We start from the raw sequence: 10,155 nt of genomic DNA, 5'->3' as shown, positions 1-10,155 counted from the left end.
AGCTTATCTGAGCATAGTCAATGGAGCAACAGAGCCAAACAATACGCACTCTCTACCTGCTGCTGGGAGTGGGCTCATCTGTATGTGTATGTGTGTCAGCATGTGTGTTTGTGTCAGCATGTGTTTGCGTGTGTGTATGGGCATCGGGCCGCTGTGCGCAGACAGCTGCAAACGCCACCATGTGGACAGAAACACATAGAAACTGACAGCAGAGATGGCGCCAGAGGACTGGGCAAGAGGACTAATGGGTGGTGGTACCGCGAGTGCCTCCAGTGAGAAGGCAGAGAACTGCACTCGTACAACACGGACTCTCTCTGAGAGCAGGTTCTATACATGAGCATGTTTAGACTCGTGGTGAATTGTGTCGAAGTGTTGAAACGGTGTTGAGCAGCTTCACAGCTCTCTGTGTTGCTGTAACCAGCGTCCAAGCCCTGCAGCGCTGTGACGCACCGTGGCGACGCAGACAGCGAGCTGACCGTGGTCTGCTCAGAACATCCTGTAAACGGCACACAATGAGTTAAAAAATAAGAACTACCTGTTGATTTGACACATTTTAAGACAGAAGCCGAGGGACATATTAAATCTGACGGCCGGACATTAAGCACTTTATACGCTACGACGCACCGGAGTGACGCCTTTTGTCATCCAGTCTATTTGGGAGAGAGAGAGAGAGAGAGAGAGAGAGAGAGAGAGAGAGAGAGAAACAGAGAGAGAGAGAGAAACAGAGAGAGAGAGAGAGAGAGCATGCTAAAGTGTTTTAAATTCAATATACTCAGAAGCAGCTACACATCAATTTGCGCGGACTGTTGCATTACATACAGTTCAAATGTCGCGTATATCACTGAATAATCATCATTAATAAACTTACTGTTTCACTAATCAGGTCTTTGATAGAGCCACAGGAGACTGCTGAATCTTCTTGACAGAAAGGCTTCCTCTGCTGAAATTAGGGCTTCTTCTTCTTTTATTACCCAATAACAGCTGTTTTGTTTCAGGCGCAGTTTTTGAATACATTCCATTTCCGGGTGTGAGGAAACTTAAATACATCACGTTTCTTATTTAATTGAATCACTTTCAGTCAACACAAGAGAATGTAGCACATTTAACAATGTGTGCAAATACGTGGAGATTACTTGTGTGTTATGTTAACAGAGGAAATATGAATGATTTGTGTTGGATATACTAGTATTGTTTCTGTAGATTCACAGTGTTTCCATTTTCTTCAGTGTAGTGGCTCAGAAGTGTAGGAGCAGCTCTGGGAATGAGTAAAAGAGAGACAGGACGATGAAGATTTGCTGAAGTACCATATATATTTAAATGACACACAGTTAACAAACCCAGCAATGGGGGGGCCACACGCAGCGAGGGGACAAAAGTTCAAAATAAAGGGGGCTGCAGGAGCCTCCTACCACTCCTCCAACCAGAAGAGATCTGGGCCAGATCCAGACGTTGAGCTGAATCGTATTCTTCGAGCCTAAGCAGAGCTCAATCCTAGCTCGCCATCAGCCCTGGCCTGCACACAGCACAGGACCAATTAATGTGCACACAGTCCATCTATCTAATAATAATGCAGTACAAATCGTATCATACATAGTTCTAAATTAGAGTTCTCATATCATCAAATATATACATACAAATATAGATATTCTATTAGTTAAATTGGGAAATAAATGTTTGCTATATTATAATATCAATTCTGCTAGTGTAGCAATATCAAACATGATCAAACATTAAAGGTCAGACAGAAATACTTTACAGACCTCTCACATTGATTCAATGTAGCACAGTTAAGGATAGTCAGAGAGACCTGGCTTTTTTCTGGACTCAGTGCAGGAGGTGGGTGACAGGAGGGTCCTGACAAAACTGACTCCCATGATGCACCACTGAGACACAGGAAGTCATTCCTGCCTGTCTCAATCAAACTACTGAACTCTGAACTGTAAGATAAGACAAGACAAGACTTTATTAATCCCGAAGGAAATTCCTGTGCCAGAGGTATCAAGTTACATTAAATGCAGTTAAGTACAGAGTATAAGAGTAGAAGTGTCACTCAGACACTGTACATTCATACTGGTGCATTCATGTCCTGCTCTTTACTATGGAAAGGTTTTATACAGTAGTGAATATGTTCTTTAGATACAACTCAGGGATTTAAATGCTATCTAGGTATTTAGATATTTATTATATATTTCAATGTATCTTTAATTTCTAATGTCTGTAACAAAAAAGAATTTCCCCTCGGGGACAAATAAAGTCATTCTGATTCTGATTCTGATTCTGATGCTGGACAATGAGTCCACCCCCTGCAGGACGCCCTGTCAGCTCTGCAGAGCAGCTTCAGTGGCAGACTGCTCCACCCTCGGTGTGTGAAGGAGAGATACAGAAGGTCTTTCCTTCCTGCTGCTGTCAGACTGTATAATAACCACTTCTGATAGGAGCAATATTCACACACCACAGTGTACAATATATATATATATATATATATATATATATATATATATATATATATATATATATCTTTCCTAATTTATTCTTTGCTGTCTGTATCTGCTGTTGCAAAAATGCAATTTCCCCATTGCGGGACTAATAAAGGTTTCTTAATTCTTAATATCCTGTGCTGACCGCTCCATATAAACCAATGGAAGCGGCTAGGCTAAATTACCCAATGGGAATGAATGAGCGGCTGAGCTAACAGTAATGAGACTCACCAGTTCTGTAGTTTAAGATTAGTTCAGACGATCCACTCGACACATAAAGACTTTGGTAGTTGGCTCCTATAGATCGACATTCAGTACATTTAATTTGAAGAGATGACAACATGAATTACAGCAAACTTTTCCTACTCGTGTCCCACTCGCATCTAGACTGGCACTGCCAGGTTACAGTGATGCGATTGGTCTGAGTCGGACGTCATTACGTAGAAATACAACACGGCCCACAATACAATATATGGGAGCAGTAGCTGGAGTTTTTCACCCGGGTTACAATTTTAAGCGAGTGAATGCAGCGATCAGTCCCTGTTTACTACAGAGGACGCTATAAAACATTCAGTCAAACCTGTCCAGACTGTTCCAACTGACTGCATCACATCAATGTTATTCTACTTAAAGAAACAGGAAAAAAACGTAATGATGACAGAACGCTCCTCCTACAGCTTTAAAGCTACAAACATTAATTAAAAAAGTACAACTCAGAAAGTAGCCATGCTATACAGCTGAAACTTTGAACATATTTTAAAACATGTATTTACTTAAATATAGTTAAAACTGTAGTCATAGCGCCACCATATGGTCAGATATAAAGTGTCAAAAACATCAGACAAAACATTAGTGGACAACTTTAAATAGTGTAAGATTTTTTATTTTGGAATATCTAATAGCGTTTCATTTCTATTGGCTAATAAACTTTTGTGGGCGTGGCCATGTGTACTTAATGTACTATAACTGATGCATACTGTAACATATAGCTGCCAAATTTGGGTCACCTATGTAGGCTAGTACTAAGACTTAGTGTACCAAGTTTCATGGTTTGGCCTCTGGGGGGCGCTATAGTGAAAACATATGTATTACTCAACATAAATCCATCCTGTTTTTCAAATGCTTCTGTGAAATACCTGATATGACTTCAACAGCACAGCTTTCAGGTGTGAAATGGTCGCCTGTAATAGCTGATATCTGTTACACTGCTAACAGCTCTGCAATCACAGTTTCTTCAGGAACTGCCATTCTAGTTAAATTAAGAGATCAACATTTAACCACCCAAAATTATTATTATTATTATTATTATTATTATAACGATTATATTATCAAAGGATTTTGAAAACCAACACAGTGCTATGACATAGTAATACTATATTATACTGCACCACTACAGTAATCAAAGTCCATTGAAAGCTATGCTAACTGAAGATAGAGAGGCTCAGAAACAAGTTAAATATTGTCCATTTATTGTTTACAAAGACATCTACAGTGCCCATGTTAGTCAGAATATGTGTTTGCGCTGGCTACTGCACCAACAAAAACTCTTATCATAAACACTATGCCAATAACATTCTGACAAAAGTTTATGTGACAAACACACTAGACCACGTGGCCTAATGGATGGAGTGAGGCCACCGCTGTGTGTTTTGGTTGCGTACCGGAGCTCGGCTACGTTAGGAGCGGCTGGATAAACGGCGTTAGTCCGCGCGGGCTCGGTGCTTAGTTCTCAGGGAGGACATTTAAACGCAGCCATTGCGTCATGCTCGGCAGAGAGGCGGACAGGTAAAGCAGCTGCTTGACAATCCAGGTTTTCTTTGCAGTGTAGTTTAATTTAAGATTAAAATATCAGCAAAACCGTAACATTAAGTCGCATATACGCATTGCAAGTTGCAGAGACACCGCGCACGTCTCATTTTAATTCAGCTGCTGCAGCCGACACTTCACGGCAGGTAAAGTGCATTTTAAACTGCCTGAAACATGACAAGCGATCTTTTTCACTTAATATAGTTTTTATTGAGGCCATTTAAAAACGCATATAGCGAACGGACCGCGGTATTAAACTGCTGAGCCCGTCCCGATGTTTGTTTTTGTAATTTTACCATGTTAAGAGCGCAGCATTGTGCAGTCTTTATGTTAGAAGTTACGCATGGTAATAAAAACACTCTTTTTACACTTTTTTATTGACGGTATTAAAATGATACCGTCGCTACCTGTGTGCCCCGCCGTATACCTTAATGCCGCCCCACCCTATTTCTGGCTGAGATGGTTCATACATTTAGTAGCATTTAACATTTAAGATGCAGTTATGAGCACAGCATCCTGCTTCTGTTTGTCTTTTTACTAGATTACTTATAGATTACTGTGTGTTGCTCATGCTTGTCATGCAATGAACACAATCCTGATTTATTTTTTGTTTTGCAGGTTTTTGACACATATCAGACAGAATGCGAAGACGAAGACGGCTCGATCCAAAGCAGGATGCACAGTTTAATGCTAGTGCTGAAAGGGACAAAGTAGGATTTGACATCAAATTCATCAATGCCTTCAAAGGTAAGTTGAATCCCTTGATTTAATTATGATTAAATACATCACCCTACTTTTTGTCATTTTGTCACTTTTGCAAAAAGTAAGCTGATGTATTTAATCATAATTAAATCAAGGGATTCAACTTACCTTTGAAGGCATTGATGAATTTGATGTCAAATCCTACTTTGTCCCTTTCAGCACTAGCATTAAACTGTGCATCCTGCTTTGGATCGAGCCGTCTTCGTCTTCGCATTCTGTCTGATATGTGTATATATATATATATAAGGTATTAAATCAAAGACGGTTTTGAACTTAACTAATAGAATCTTCAAGTATTAAAATGTTAATTTATATTAGACCAACTAAGAGCTGCCTAATTATAAATTATTGTTGTGGTTTTGTAGTGTTGATGCAGCCAAAGAGGATGGGTCATTTGGAAGACTAATACATGACAACCACATAAACCCAAACGCCAAGATGAAGTGCTTGACCCTGCAAGGGAAGCCACGCTTGTGTTTGTTTGCAACCCGAGACATAAGTCCAGGAGAAGAGCTCACCTATAATTATGGCAACTCAGACTGGCCATGGAGATCCAAAGTGGTAAAAACGTTTTGTGAAACTGATAGTTCTGATAGTGGTTATGGTCTAACTATGGAACAATGTATATTGTCCTTGTAGCTTTAGTTTGAATGTGCTTGTTTACAACATTCATGTATGTTAGACATTAATGTATTAAAATACATACTACATACAGTGTGAAAGAGACTGACTATGTTGTCATTCGTCTGATGATTGTTGTTAAACTCTTCAGGAATCTGCAGAAAGTTCGATGAGGAGCAGCACGCTGTGTCATCATCCTCATCAGAGCCTTCTACACGTGCTTCCAAGGTGCCAACAAGACGGTGCCAAAAAAAGGCTAGAGCTACATCAGCTGGTCCTCTCAGAAGCTTTGATAAGGTAAGAAAAGTACTGTGCTACCACAGGTATATTGCAAAACTGAAGTGTTTAATTACATCTAGTGAGGGGGCAGCAGTGGTTAGCACTGTAACCCTCACAGCAAGCTCTTTGTTACTGATGCTACCACAAACATGCACAGTTTTAAGTTGGGAAATTCTCCTTCCACAACTTGGAATTTGAATCATCAAAGGTGTCATAAGACATTCTATACCTTATGAAATCAGTCAGTGAGGCTTAAAGAAAAGTTTTCACCGCGGAGTAGGTTTTTTTATTCAACCTCAAATATCCTATGGGATGGTACATTTCCAGTATGTGAGTATGTTAATGTGTATTGTTTGTCCATGCTGAATCTGCTACAGTCTGTGAATGAAAACAACCAGAGTTTGACAAGTCCGGAACTTGGTCCACTCAGCCAGAATGAAACGGTAAATGAAATGTAGGCCTTCATTACTTTGCGTGTGGCAAAGTACATTCTTTATGGATGTATATCCATTACTAATTTCCTCCATGATGTATTTGTTACAGGAGATGGCCGTGGGCAACTAGGCTTACATGGATGAAGGCAACCAGGCTGAGATGGCCGAGGGCAACCAGGCTGACATGGATGAAGGCAGGAACTTGACAAGTCCACTGCTTGGTCCACACAGCCAGAATGAAACAGTACATAAAATTTAGCACTTCATTCTTTGCGTGTGGCAATGCGTAAGTCCACCAACACGTAATGTAGGTATGTGTGTATGTAGTCACCTGAATGTGACATGGTTTATATGGACAGTGATTTGTAAGGACTTTAAAATGTAGTTTAGTATATGATCTGAATGTGTGAGTTTGTGTACAGTCACCTGAACGTAATATGGTTTATATGGACAGTGTTTTGTAAGCCCCCCCACGTATGTCTTAGTAAAAGCATGCAGGTTTAACCTCTAAAATCTCAATTTGTACATTCTTTGTTGATGTATATCCATTACTAATTTCCTCCATGATGTATTTGTTACAGGAGATGGTCGAGGGCAACCAGGCTGAGATGGATGAAGGCAACCAGGCTGAGATGGATGAAGGCAACCAGGCTGACATGGATGAAGGCAACCAGGCTGACATGGATGAAGGCAACCAGGCTGAGATGGATGAAGGCAGGAACTTGTCCACTGCTTGGTCCACACAGCCAGAATGAAACGGTACATAAAATTTAGCACTTCATTCTTTGCGTGTGGCAATGCGTAAGTCCACCAACAAGTAATGTAGGTATGTGTGTATGTAGTCACCTGAATGTGAAATGTGTTTTGTAAGTACTCTCTCCTGAAAGTGAAAGTTGGCATAGGATCTGAATGTGTGTGTGGATTAAGCAGTAAACCACCAATCCTCAAGGTGCGGTTGATAGTGTCATCAGTTTGTTTTTAGAAGTTCTTGGACAAGCTGAATTTTATCTGGTTTAGTATAATGTGTCTAAAAAACTGTATGTCTAAAAAACTATAAAGGTTGTAAAGCAAGTATTTCTTTACAGTACGTTTCTTCCTCAATTTTGGTATTAACAAAACCTAACATGAGAAAACGGATATCAATGCAGATGTAGTTTTTAACCGTTGGCTCTTTTTTACTGTTTTAGGGAACCACTGAAAATGGCACGAAACAGTTCATCGGTTCTAATGAAATGGATCCAGTTGTCTGCAATAAAAAGGTACAGTATATTGTATGCCATGTTAATATTAGGTTACGTTTATATGGTTTTCTAGCTATCAGTATGTGACTTTTCACATTATTAAATATTACCATACATTTTCACCAACGGTGTCAGAAGCATCAGCTTGTGTGCACAACAGTATCATCCTTGGACAAGTGCATCCAGTGTGTGGGACCTGTATCCTCCTTGAAGTGGCTTGGATATAAGTGCAAAGGTAAGCTGCAGTATTTAGTACAGTGGTGTAGTACAGGGCCGTAGGTGGACGTGCACTCCTTACATCTACCTAAAACATAGGTGCACCTGAAAGGGAAGGTGTCTAATACAACAGTCCAAAAATAAATCCTTCTAACGTTTGTGCATACAAACTGATGCAACTGGATGCCAATTGTCAGATATGTTGTTTGTTGTGTCGTGTTCTGTCATAGCCTACTGACACATGCAATAATCATTTTTGTCAATTTAATTATATTAAATAAAGTCTAAATGTGGTGTTGTATGTAGTTCAACACCACCAAGAAATAAAGCCTCCACATTTAAAACTATTGAAACACTGAACCTTCAGGATGGAGGATTTATTGTGGCATTTTTATGGTACACTACATGTATTTTTATCTAGTTGCATGTAATAAACTGATCCTTTGGTGTATGCATTCTCATTTACAGTATCTCACAAAGGTGAGCCCACCCCTCATATTTTTGTTGTATCTGTTGTATCTTTTCATGGGATAATACTATAGAAACAAAACTTTGATACAACCTAAAGGAGTCATTGTACAGCTCGTATAACAGTATAGATTTACTAAAAATAACTCCACATACAGCCATTAAAATAATTTAATTTAATTAAAATTTAATTAAAAAATATTAAAATTAAAATTAATTAATTTTATTAAAATTAAAACAACATTTCTATTGTTTCTGTGTAAATCATTGCTATGACACAAGACATTTTTAATTTACCCATAAAATTAAAACTTTTAAAATGTGTTACAGTTTGTTTGGGCGTCTGGCATAAAAAATGCCTTGAGCGAATTACAGATGACCTCCAGCACCATTCACAGGTGAGTCCCTATATAAGGTTTCTTGAATATCTAACATCTCTTGCTGTTTCCAATTATTTAATTTGTTTCTCATTCTTTCAGGAGCCACAGTCTTCTATATGTTCTGTGGACAATCTGGTGTCAGATGAGGACAATTCAGAAGTGGGTAACCTATCAGATTTTGATCACAGCCTGTCTGATGAGGAGTACATACCAGACTCGGAGTCACAAAATGATAATGATTCAGATACAAGCATACCCTCGATGTCTAGCGGTAGAGAGGTTACAGAAAAAACTCTTATGGCTGAAGGAACATCTCATGGATCAGATGCAGACATCCAAGTTTGGCCTAGCCAATCCAAGGCTCCACCACCTCTTAAAGACCATGTGATTCCCAGTGCTGCTAAAAAATCACATTTAGGTACATCCACCAAAAAGGCATCAAAGAAAAAGCCAAAGGATGAAGCACAGCTTCTCAATCACAACTCAAGTCAATTGACTATGACCATAAAAAATTACTGTTACATTTGTGGTAAGCCACAAAGCAAAATTTCTCGCCACCTGAGAACACATAAAACGCACGCTGAAGTTGTATGTTTGTATGTTTTTTCCCTACCTGAGCACTCACAAGAGCGGAAAACACTATTAGAGAAAATGAGAAATAAGGGAAATTTTAGACATAACGTTGCAGTTTTACAAGATGGACCATTGAAAGTTAAGAGAAAACCTAAAACTAAATCATTGGCAGGAAAGTTTATTTCCTGTATGCATTGTCAAGGGATGTACATTCGGAAAGAGTTTTGGCGACATGTCCGCAAATGCCCCTGTAAGCCAGAAAATAAAGATACTGAAAAGGAACCTGGAAGAACCAGAGTGCTGGGTTTGGCTGCTGCTCTACAGACTGCATCCAGTCACCGGATTCCAGGTGGTGTGTGGAAGCTCCTGACAGCCATGAAACAGGATGAGGTTGCTTCGGTTGTGCGAAATGACCTGTGTATTGTTCAGTTTGCCCAGTCCCTCTACAACAGACATGGGCAAGATGCTACAAAGAGTGAATACATGAGACAGAAGCTCAGGGAAGTTGGTCGCTTGTTGGTGTGTCTGCGCTCGGAATTCTCAATACAAAACCTGGAGGAGGCTGTGAGAATGGAGAAAGGACATCTTTCCAGAATGCAGGGAAAATCATTGGATGAGATTGAACTTGAGGGTATGTATATCTTGAGAGATTATTTAGTCTGAACACAGTGCATGTGTACACTGTCTTCATTTGACCTTTATTCACACCATGTCCCAGAGGAAATTGTGTTTAGTGATGATGAAGCCAAGGACGGCGAGAATGAGTCCGATGATAGTGGAACGGAATTCACAACGGCAACAGAGTGTGAAACTCGTGAACCTGTTGATGCTGCTTCAGAGTCTACAGTCACAGAGCCGCTCCATGACACGGGAGGTTTTGGTAAGTTGCCTTACACTA

This window comes from Parambassis ranga, unplaced genomic scaffold (assembly GCF_900634625.1).
Source record: "Parambassis ranga unplaced genomic scaffold, fParRan2.1 scaffold_21_arrow_ctg1, whole genome shotgun sequence".
Lineage (NCBI taxonomy): Eukaryota > Metazoa > Chordata > Actinopteri > Ambassidae > Parambassis > Parambassis ranga.
Note: the sequence above shows the minus strand (reverse complement) of the source record.